The sequence below is a fragment of the Brachyistius frenatus genome, unplaced genomic scaffold, assembly GCF_029030835.1.
Source record: "Brachyistius frenatus isolate BFR_SWC_R1_liver_20210118 unplaced genomic scaffold, ASM2903083v1 Contig_140, whole genome shotgun sequence".
Lineage (NCBI taxonomy): Eukaryota > Metazoa > Chordata > Actinopteri > Embiotocidae > Brachyistius > Brachyistius frenatus.
The window spans coordinates 336,357-348,501 of NW_027210739.1; the positions used below are offsets into that span (position 1 = coordinate 336,357).

At 40.5% G+C, this 12,145-nt stretch overlaps 1 protein-coding gene across 1 annotated transcript in view; it reads left to right on the plus strand.

Annotated features, from left to right (window-relative positions):
* Positions 1-12,145, plus strand: part of LOC138630742 (astrotactin-2-like) — a 231,177-nt gene that overhangs the window by 202,058 nt on the left and 16,974 nt on the right. The gene's annotated exons all lie outside the window — the stretch shown is intronic.

Sequence of the window (12,145 nt, forward strand, 5' to 3'; positions counted from 1 at the left end):
GTCCTCATTAACATTTAGGTTGTCAGATTAAAGAAAAAAGGAAAATACACATCAGATAACCCAGTCCTCTATTCTCAAAAGCATCCGTTTCCACATAGTAAAGCCAGGCTTACTTCTTCCAGTTGTTACTGTAACTAACAGCCTGAAACTCCTGGCTCATCATGAAAAATACTGCTAATCCATGTGATCTGTCATCCAAAAGATACGATAGAGGCTGGGCAGGTTTCTGAAGAAAAAAAACATAAGAATGTTAGGCACAGCTGTGGTTGTCATTTGAAATATTTAGTTTTGTCTTCTGACCCTTGACCACCTCCTTTCAAGCTTTACTAATATGAGAAACAGAGTTCATCTGGTTCAGAAAAGTTAGTGTGGGGGGGATCCGTGCCTCAGAATGTGCAGCTGCAGACCGAGATGCTTTAAAGCTGTCTTCGCAGTGAACCGAGCAGTCAAAAAAGTACCAATGTGGAGCCGGCTTAAATGGAAGGAAGAGTGTCCTTTCGGCGAGATGCAATCAAAAGCCAATTTCCTTTCCTTTCCTTTGGGGGATCCCAAGAATTGTGTCACCATAGCAGATAAACAACTTCTGTTCTCCTTCCCATTGAGGCCATGTGATTACCATATTGTCGCATGCCAGCAGGATGCAAGTGAGGCAAGAACAGGTGAAGCAGGGGATCCTTACTCCAGCATCAATGGAGGGCGGCTCATTCACAACATCTATAGGCGATATGAAAGTGAGCTTGACTGGCCATATACGATCTCCAAACACATGAAGTGTTCCAGATTGGCAGGCGAATAAAAGTGCATGTTTTTGTGACCTCTGGTGACCGCAGAGGAAAGTAATTAAGCACTGACACTGACTGTGAGAAACTGAATTATAATTAAAGGAAACCATGAAAATCAGTGGCACTTTAATTATTTGGCTAAATATTTACCTCTATTTTACACCTCCCTGTTTGCCACATGGACATGGAGCAAAGGCCAAATGAAACCCAGCTGGTAGTATGTGAGCCTGCCAGTATAATTCAACCAAGTGACCAATGCAAGGAAAAAACCTCATATTTGGGTTATTTCTAATCAGTATTTAACTATATATCTGTGGATTGTGTTTTACAGAGAGTTGCATCCATATAAATTCATTAAATACAATAATAGACCATGACAGGTCATGAATAACTAGTGATGTACCAATTCATGAGACGGGGACATTAAAGTATCATGTATGTCTACTAATCTTTCCCACATTCAGTAAGAGTTGTGGTTATTATACTCTTATCTTTCAGTCTTTTTGTTATTACCCAAAGAGCCTCGTGTGGTTTATTTTAAAAAGTCTCTTCTCCTCCACTGATTTCAGTCACATCAGTGATGGATGTGCTCAAATTAGTGACTTCACTGGGCCTCGCTCAGGCCTCTAGATGGCACACCAAGGCAGAGGCAGCATTCACAGAGAAGCCAGTTAGATAGGCAGCGCTGATGGATTATTGTGGGGCTCAGCATACCTCTACAGCAGTAGGTGAAACCTGCTGAGAGTTGTAAGGAAACAATCACAGATGATATATCGGACAAATTTGACAAAAGAATTAAAGTACTAGACGATCTGCTGAGGTAGCATAAATACCTGGAAAAGACTAAAACAAGGGACGAAGCAACAAAGATTTGCAACTTTGAGTTGTGCCAATGACACATGTCCTTTTTATCTGTGTCTGCTGCAAAGTAACAAACATGGCTATCTTATGATATTTGGATTTGGCATGCTGAACTATGTCAGTGATAAGCAGCTGACCTGGTTTCATTTAAGTTTTAGTCACCAAACGAACCTCAGCTACTACTACAGGGTGCTTTACTAAAGGATGCGAGGCAGTGTTTTGACAGTATGGGAATAAATAGTGGCTTTCCTACAATATAATGTCAGACATCCCTCAATGGGAGTTCCCACAAAAAAAAAAAAAAAAAGGCAGGTGGAAGAAAATGCAATTAAATTTGTTGAATAAAAGTCTTAGCCCGTATCTCTTATTGGCTGCATTCAGAATGCTTCTCCGTTCCATCACCACATTTTTACAATCCCTCTATTGTCTCATCTACTTCTAATTTGGGTGGCTTGTGCTTAAATCACAGTTATGCTGAGGTGACACTTTTTTCCTGAATGCGCTCATCAGCGTAACACTGCGCTTCCCACAACTCTCGCACACGCTTAGCGCTAATTAAAAACCTGCGAGTTTCTCGTGTTGCATCACTGCTGTGTGACACCTGAGTTTGTGACACAAAGATCCACCGAGGGCACGGCAGAGGAGGAGAATTACAAGAGAAAGTGAGAAGAGATAGTATGAAAATGTGGAAAAGGCGCTGTGAAGTGAAAAGAGTGGAGACAAACGGGGGGACAGAAAAGATAAGACGAAGAGGAAAGGAAAGAGAGAGTACAATGTGGGGGAGAGGAAGAGGGAACCAGACAGCAGCAGCAGCAGCACTGAGGGTTACACAGCAATGATGTCACCTCATGCTGGCACTGTTGGACTGAGAAACGGATTAGCCATTTGATCTTTGCCCTTATTTTAGTTCCAGTTTCCTCCCTCCAGCTCACGCAGCCAGCTTATTGGGATACATGTCATGTGGATCTTCCTCCGCCTCTTCTATCACATACCCCATACCTCCTACATACCTCTCCTCTTTCCTCATGTCCCCCTTTCCTCTGTGATCTGAGTCCGTGGTATCCCCCCCTCCCCTGTTTATGTAACATCTCCATCATTGGTTGAGACCAAGAATGCACCCCAATGCGTCGATAAGCCCTCATTCAAAGAGATTGAATTATATGGAGATAAACGGTGTCCTTGAGCATGGGTGCAGATAACAGATTGGAGTGACACAGCTGACTCTCTTTGTTTTGTTAATTAAAGATGACCTCATCGCTAAAAATGGACGCTGTGCACCTCCTCGTCACGAGCTTCGCCATCAGCAGATTGCAGATTGCAGGCAGGGGGCCAAGGGCTTTCTGCAGTCCCTTTTCCCTTTTTGCTTCCTTTCCCATTTTGCCTCTTCACACACACATCGTTAGTCGCTCTGTCTTCGCCACAGGTCTAGACTTTCCTGATTCCTTTTTTTCCGTCTCTCCGTCTCTCAATAATTATGACAATCCCTCAGTGTCCCCAAACTCTCACTAATGGATGTGTGCTGGAATTACAGAATTATTACTGAGACAAGATAAGGATGCTGCCTCTCACTGCTTTCCTTTTCATTCATCATTGTTTGTTGTGGGGCATTTTGTCCCGACCAATTATAATGAGATCTCTGTGTGTTTGACACAACTTGTGGTAGTCTGGACTTTATCTTTGTGGAATTTGGTGCTGCCTAAAAATCAATTTAAAATGCATTTAAGCATGAAATTGGGATTGATTAGTCTCATTTTGCAATGCGGGGCATTGCAGAAGAAATAAATATTTACTCATGATGGAATTTGCATTAATATAAAGGAAAAGACCACTAACTCTGCATAGATTTATTGGCGGCCATTATAGTCACCCACTAGATACAATTTTCTGTTGATATAATCTCTGTGCTCCTATTGGTGGCAATAAACACAAAAAAGAGAGCCACAGTCAATAATTCCTTGATGATGTTTGAAGTAAAGTAATCTACATGTCATAGAAATCTCTATATAATCATGTTATAAATTGTCTCAACCGGTATTTCCTCCCTTACCCTTGTTCAACGCTGTCTGTTCCCAAATGGAAATAAACATGTTTGGTTTTAGAAGAGTTCAATATTTACTATTACAGGAAGTACTCCTTGCCAAGTCTCGTGTTACTCAAACCATCCAAAAATGACTTTTTTTTGTTGAGTGATTGTGATTGAAGTGGATGTTCAGAGGATGTAGTTTGTCATGTTGTTGAACTGTATTGCCTGATACTAAAAGCTTCTCATAACACTGTGTTCCCCGCTGAAATCAGTGTTCGAACTCGATACGTTACCATGGGAATTTGTCCTGAATGTTTAATGTGACAGATGTATAATCAAAAAGCGGTTGCCTGTCACCAATCACCACTAAAGAATTCCATTTACATCAAATTCGTGCCACCTAAGTGTGCGATACAAACAAAATAAACATTTTATTTCAGAAAAGTATTAACATCAACTATGCACTGTGAAACGAGGGAGTCCAGACCTAAATTTGGATTTTGCTGAGTATTTTTTCATGGACAAACAGACCTTGAGTACTCGCGTGTAACCACAGTTCTGCAGCCATGAGCAGCTCCACTTGTAGGTTGCAATAAATAACCACCATTCTGCATAAACTTCATAAGTTATGAGCCCTAACTGACATAAAAGGACAGCATAACACTGATCTGCACACACTATAGTTAGAGTAAGTTTGAGACTGCCCTAAGTCTCCTCCCTCTATATTACCTGAGATCTAGATGAAGCCACAGGATCATCCCACCGGTGTTATTGTCCTGCAGGTGGAGGACGGCAGTGCACATCAGCCCCATCAATACAGTGCAGCACAACAATATGACACAAGCCAAGAGACTGTCAATAACCGCAGCTCTATTCTTAACGCTAAATCCAGATCCAGGGGGAGACAGAGCCCCAGTAAAAGGAGGGGCAGTAAAAAAAAAAAAAAAAAAAAAAAAGCAGACCACACACGGATCACGTCAACATGGTAGAGGTGGACACAGGGGGCCATTAGTCCGTGACAAACCACCACACCTGACCCAGTTCTTTCCTGTGCAGAAAGGGCAGAGGCAGCGCTGCCAAACAGAATGTCATTCTTAGGTTGTTAGAGCCGGCGCGCCACACAGTTCTGGAGAGGAACCCGGGAACGTCGAACACAAAGCATCCGAAGAACATGCAGAGCACCTGCAGAGTAGCCGCCTGTGGCAGCAAAATGTGGCTTCTGAATGCGGAGGATTGTTCATTACTTTCATTTTTGACGAGAAAAAAAAAGAAAAAAAAGGCTTGTTTGCATGAAACAGCTTGCATGCCACGTGTGGTCATTGTTGTTCAGCTATCACCTCATTTGACCCTCTGCCTGTCGTATCTGCCTGTAATGGAGCCGCAGAAATATGTCTGGTAGGACGGCAGTGAAATTAAACATTAAATTTATCCTAAGGGATGATCAAATAATTACTTAATCGGTTTTTGCTAATACATCTGCTTAACCTGCTCCACTGTGTTTTCATTCACATGTTACTATAGCTTCAAATATCACATCTCTGTCTTTGATTATTCCATGGCCTGGGTTAAAACTCAATTATTATTAGCTGGAGGGAACTTGATTAATTTCAGATAACTGTAAGGCTCAGACGTTGTACTCTTTTTACTCTCGCAAATGAATGTGTTATCAAGATGTGAGAGTTCCAATGAGCTGGTTTTCTTTCTGCTCAACAACACCGTGCACATTTTAGTCAATACATTTAGAAAACCACTACAAATATTTGTAATTTTGAGTGATATCTCTGGACAACTAGTGGATGGGTTCCCGTGCCGCTCAGAACAGACGTGACCGTGCAGATGTTCCTCTGTTAGCTTGCCAACGATACCCTCCGTTGCTCCCGTGCGCGTCTTGTCGAAGACGACGTCATGGTAGCTTTACGCAGCGTTGCTATGACGACCGGTTACACATAGGGGGTTCTGTGTGCAGTGAAAACCAGAATCCTGAAAAGTGGCTGATACCAGAAGCGAGTGGAGGCGAGCCGAGCCGGTAACATGCAGTGGAAAAGGAGCATGCGTAAAGTCTTCCAGAGATAATAGATTCTTTTTCACAAGTTCAAAAGTTAGATGTCATCACGCAGAACTACCAGGAAGACCTCTGGTCCCAAATTCAATTGTGTGGTATGACACTAACTCCAAATATGAGGCGTATTAGAGGGCATTGTTGAGTCTCCAAGTCCTGATGCATTATAATAGCAAAAGTACAGTTCAAACTGAGTTTACGTTTACATAAGAGCAATATAGAATACACAAAGCTGCTTCAAAGTAAGTACATAATTCAATTCAAATCTATTTTAGCCTCCTCTCTCAAACCCTGAAAAAACTGTTTTCATAAATAAATGATGAATCTTTTTGCCAGCACAATGCCTCAGCAGGGTTGTCCAAAGGGATGTCCCTCTACCTGATTTGAAAAACTTGGACAATTATGTGCAACTCAACCTGCTTGGAGAAATCTATTTCCCACAGTGCTTTGTTCCTACCTCTTACTTTACCCCTCCCCTCTCACACATAAATACACCTCAATCTATGTCTTTTGTTTCATTTTTTTTTCTCCTGTGTTTTTGTTTCTTTGGATTTCCTGCTATAGGTGGCCTTGTGTGACATTTCGGTTCCATGTGACAGTGTGTGTACATCTGCGTAATGTCTACAGTGTATGTGAGAGCAGGAGAGGAAGGGAGGAAGGTGGTGCTGCGTAGGCTCAGCGTGGAGAGTGGAGGACTGAGTGCTGACAGTTTAACAGAAGAGGCCCCTAGCAGGTTTGGCAGCCCACAGGAAATATAAAGCTCGTGATTTGTTTGTTAATATAAACCTTATGTTTTGTTTGTTTAAGAAAGAGTCCACTGTGCTATTACCTGGATGGATTGTGGGCCGACAAGGAAAAGGAGACATTGTAAACAAAAAGGGAGATATAGGGTTAGTTTGACTGGAGAGATTTTCTTTTCATCATTACATACAGCCATTGCATGTACAGTAGCCAAAACCTACAAACATAAGAAAGACCTAGTATCAAATCTAAAATTTTTTTTTTTTTTCAACGGTAGTGAACGTTTTACAGTTCTGTATTTTTTTTTTTAACCTATTTTTCATAAACATTATGTACTAAAGTTACATTTCCAATTCTGGAAAAAGGTAAGAAAACTGTAATTTATTTAACAAAAACAATCCTACATTACTTGTTTTTAATGTCAGTTAGAAAGCTGGGATGTGTACATACAATAAGCCACTATTACTACATTACAGTATTCATTAACATTACATCTATTTACAAAAATCTAAATACATTTTCACATCATATGGACTGAACTGACCTTGTGGCTAATGTGAATGAACAGCAGCTTAATAGTGTGTGTGTTTTTTTTTTTTTCTTTTCTGACACTTTCCATCAAATTTCCTCTTTGAGCAAAAAAGGAAAGAAAAAACTCCTCCTAACGCGTGAACCCACTGACCTCGGGGATTTACGCGTACACTCTCTCTCTCACTCACACAGACACACACACAGAGACACATGCAGCTAATGGCTGCGGCAATTACACAGTGCCTGAATTCAGTAGAGTAATTGAAATGATATGTCAGGGATAACAGTATAGCAAGTCTGGCCTCCAACATGCATCAGAAGGAATGCAACCAAGTACACACACACACACACACACACACACACACACACACACACACACACACACACACACACACACACACACACACACACACACATCTCCACTTCCAGCTGCTGCAGAAGAACAAATAAGGTTATATGTAACGCTTGTGCACGTGCATGTGCATGTAGTGTAAGTGCATCGTACATTGTATACATGTTCACTGTTCATGCATGTGTTATTTTATAATCCGACTGTTGTGTTTTGTTTTTTTCAACCGTTGCACATTTTTGTCCAAATTTTTGTTATTGCTGACTTCCCGCCTTCAGCTGCTTTTGCACCCCATCCTGCCGGGGGGACAGCTCTCCTTGAATTTCCTCTCTCATGCCCTGCCCTGCCCTGCCCCCCCCCCCCCTTTTTTTTTTTTTTTTTTTTTTTTTTTTTTTGGTGTTTTGTTATAGGCTGAGGTTTTCTCAGAGGGGTATTCCCTGTTTTCGTAGAGAGTTCTGGCCAGTCTGGGTCAAGAACTGCTGCAGTTGTGGGCCACAAAAACCCTTTGAGGCATTGTGTATGATGTTGGTCTGTACAAATATACTTATCTTGACTTGTTTGCAACTCCACCACAATTTCAAGGCCTTGGTGTGTTTGAGTCAGAGCGGTTCTCTCTGTACACTGTCCGTCAGCCCAACTCGTCACGTTCCCATGATTTGCTATTATTTGTTCCCCTCTCTGCTTGCTAAAAAGGTCACTTGGCATTTACCATGAGGTTTTAATCGCCATGTAAGCTGGAGAACACGCAAAATGGCTTTTACCGTAATAGAATTTCAGGGGCCTTAATTTTTGCCAGCTGTGAGCTGTTTTGGCTTTGGTATTGAGAGAAATGTTGACGGACCACAGGCCTACCCATGAGGAACCCCTCGGAAGGGTAGAACCATAAATGCTGCTTCTGGGTGGGTTTGAATATCTCTTTCTACTGTTAATGGATTAAGATGTTCATTATCATTTCCTGATTAGTATGCAAGCACTTATAAGCTACCACAGTGGAGGCAGTCAGAATTGAAGGTCCTCAGTGGAAATGAGTAAACAACCATTTAGACACAGCCGTGCGTGTGTGCCAATATGTGCCAGTGGCTTGTAAAAAAGACACTTCAAGTTTAGCAGTTGAGTCATACCATCATTTTGCACGTGTGAACACATTCGATTCATCACCGCAGTCTCCACTCCGCATACATCTGGTATGCACACACCCCCCTTCTTCACATCGTTTTCTATTGAATGAAAGTAGGTACGCTCAACTGAAAACAGGAGATGGTAGACAGCACGGTGTTTATAAGGAAAACTAGGCTTGCACCAAATCCTAGGATATGCCTTGAGGCAGTGAGTGAATAATGTACAAAAAAGGGGCGCAGGTAACACTGGCAAATAGGAAAACATACAAAGGTGGATGAAAAAGTTCAGAGACCACTTCAGTTGCGCGAACACAGTGCGCAGCACCATGACGTGCCCAGAGCAAATGGAAGTAATAATCTTCATAAGTAAGTTTTCCAAGTTTCGTCACTTCATCAAAATCCACATGTTACACACGTTTTTGTGACCTGTGGTCAAACTCATGTCAAACTCAGTAAATCAGCAACAGAGACCCTTGAAATGCTTCAGCAAATCTATGGCAACGTAGCAATACGACTGGAGAGGTGTTTCCATTGGCATTTGCGTCTCTCCGGGGCAGAACGTCACTGCCCAAGACCAGAAAAGGCGCATCAGGTCAGGAGCGCAACGACGTGGGTTTCCTTTGATATTCTCTTGGTTGTGCACCATCCCCTCAGTGTCACACCGTCAACACCAAGTTCAACTTTGAGGCGTTTGAGCGGTAGTGTTGCACAATTGCACTTGAGCTCTCCAACACGACGATGCACCTGAACACAGTGAGCTGAAACAGAAGAGTTTTGTTGCTCCCCACGTCCCTTCTCGGAAGTTTCAGATCTGTGATGAAATCACACAGCTGCACCAGATGGTCGCCAGAACGTGTGTAACAGAGCTGTTGATGTTGATCAACTGATGAAACCTGAAATACATAATCACAAAGGGTTTTGCTTTCCAAACATGTTAGAACGTTTTGATAATCAAGAATTTCAGGTCCAATCTTTTTGTGAGAAAGAATTTAGACTAGAAAGTTCTAAAAAATATTTTTTCCCTTTGAACGATGTAGGATCAGTCTGCAACTTAAGGTGGCGTCACACTATATTTCATGTCTATTAAATCAGGAAATCTGAGTCATTGATTTCACTATTTCTTTGCCTGCTGCTGCTACATTATTAGTTTATATTTTATAAAAATGTGAACTTTTGCTTTCCAAAAATACTGTCGAAATTCCTTCTGAAACAAATGTCCTGCTGTCTATGAAATTGTATGTCAATTAATGTAGTATGGCTTATAGAACACGTGTTTAATTTACATAATTGCTTTCATCATTTTTTTGCTTCTAAAACTGACATATACAGATGGAAATTGCCATTATTGTTCCCTTTACTGTGTGCAAAGGATGGTACATTGTGTACCCCTACTAGGCCCTCGTACTGGTCTTGTATTTATGTAATTGCATAACCATTTATAGCTTTCAGATGTCTCTGTTTAGAGAGGGTTTGACCCATGGAATGTGTGGGTAGAATCTGCAAGTAAGAGTATATGATTGTTAAAAGAAGTAAAGCACTCCCTGTGTTCTCCCGCTGAGTCCTTAAATTGGTAATTATACAGTAAGATGCTCTAAAGACACCAAAGACCAGACCAAAGACATTTGTCTTTTGTTTAGTATTCCAGATGGATCAGTTAAGCACTTCCTTGTGCTGTCAATGACATATGTATCTATTCATGTACGTCCAATTATGACACGTTCTCTCAGTGCTCTGAGCCCATGCTGTTCCTGGGTGTTAATGTGCACAAGGGACATAAAATATTTCTAACTGTGAAAGTATAAATTAATGTTGTCATGCTAAGTATATTTAAGTGTTACAAAACTGGTAAAGAACATTGTTACAATTTAGCCATGTAGAAACATTATAATCAATACATTTGATAATTGGATGTTTAGTGATTTGTTAAATCATAAAGGAGTTATAAATTCATGACAAAAGTTTCTTGCGTGGTCTTTTTGTTTTTTATTTTTATTTATGACCACTAGGGGATAGTTTAGAAAGAAGCAACTTGGTTGTATTTGCTACTAGTTGTTACTCGTTCTTCGTTGTCCTATGCAGGGTCATAAGTAACGGTTAGCATTAAATACAATAGCTAAAAATTCTAAAATCAGTCACAACAAAAGCGCGTTTGCTTGATTTGGGAGTTGAAGTCAGGTTGACTAAAGACAAACATATGCTCATATTAAGACTTTACTTTAAACTTCCTCTCTTACCACTGGGTTGGTCAAACCACTACTCTTCCCTATACGTTTCTTTCACATAATCCTTTCTCTGTGTTTACTTATAACCCCTGACATTATGCAAATCACAGGTCCAGGATGGTTCTGTAAATATCATCTAAAATGATTCTGCCAGTGTGCTACATTTTCATGGAGTTGTAAAACAAAAACAAAAAAATAAATTGTGGCTCAGCAGTTATCAATAGTCTATTTGTTAGACAGTTGGAAATCAGTCTATGCTACGCAAACATGAGTCAATTGGTCTGTCATTTGATTCTTAAGAGTCAAGATCATAATAATAATATTAATACAAATAATAATCACATATATCATCTCATCCCCACAAAAATACTCAAGGGGTCGCTCCTGAAGTTTGCTCTGTCACACATCAACTCCTTGATTTATTCAGATTGTGAAAACATCTACTGACATCATCATTCTTCTCCGTGACCATATCCAAAATCATAAAACAGTACAGCAGTCATCGTCCTTTTTCCCTTTACTCCCTCATTGTTTGTCTCTGAATTTTTTTTCTTTGTCCTTCACTCCTTTTACTCACTGTTTTTCCAGCCTGTATTTGGAGCCTCATTCTACTTTTTGTCATTGTTATGTAGCAGAAATCTGGCGTTTAACGGCATTCCTCTCACAGCTGCAACAAAAAATGGGAATATATATTTAAAAAGAACAACCAACACTAAATCATGTCAACTTTCGATCTTAAATAGATTTCATATTCCTGCAAAAGATCAAAGATTGTTTTAACATCCATAAACTTAACGATATGGCGGTTCACCTGGATTTGCCCCTGTCATCGTGATGTGCCAGTACATCACTATGGAGCACATGGGAACAGTGAGTTCATTTGGGAGAACTGGAACAAAATTTTAGTATTGCCACAATTGTAAATATATCCACGCATACAAAGGTGGAGGTTTGTATCATAGAAGAGTGGACAATTGGCCTTGGCTGAGGTCTGTGCTCTCTTAGTAATCCTCTAGTTATGTATTATAGGTGCAATATTCCTCTATGATGCTTTCCATACATGTGGCAAAGTGGAAGATAGTCTTGTCAGAAATAGGACAGATGGAAAGCTTTACAGCCACCATCCAAATTCAGAGAGACTATTGTTTGCAAATCTTCTTTTTGCAGATTGCTGGACCCTGAATGCTGCTAAAGAGCAAAAAAAAAAAAAAAAAAAAATCAGGTTGATACTAAGAATAATCTTAAACAAAGTTCATCAGTACATATATAAACACTCTGTGCAGGTGGTCTTGAGATTTGAAAAACCTATGAAAGGTTGTAATGAATAAGTTGCTTACAGTAAATGGTAAGAAATGGAAATTCCTGCTTAAAATGCACATCATACAGCACATGGTACTTTATAAGCGTCCATGAGAGGTTGACCCAACATTCGATCAAAGCATAGAAATTTTGCCAAAAC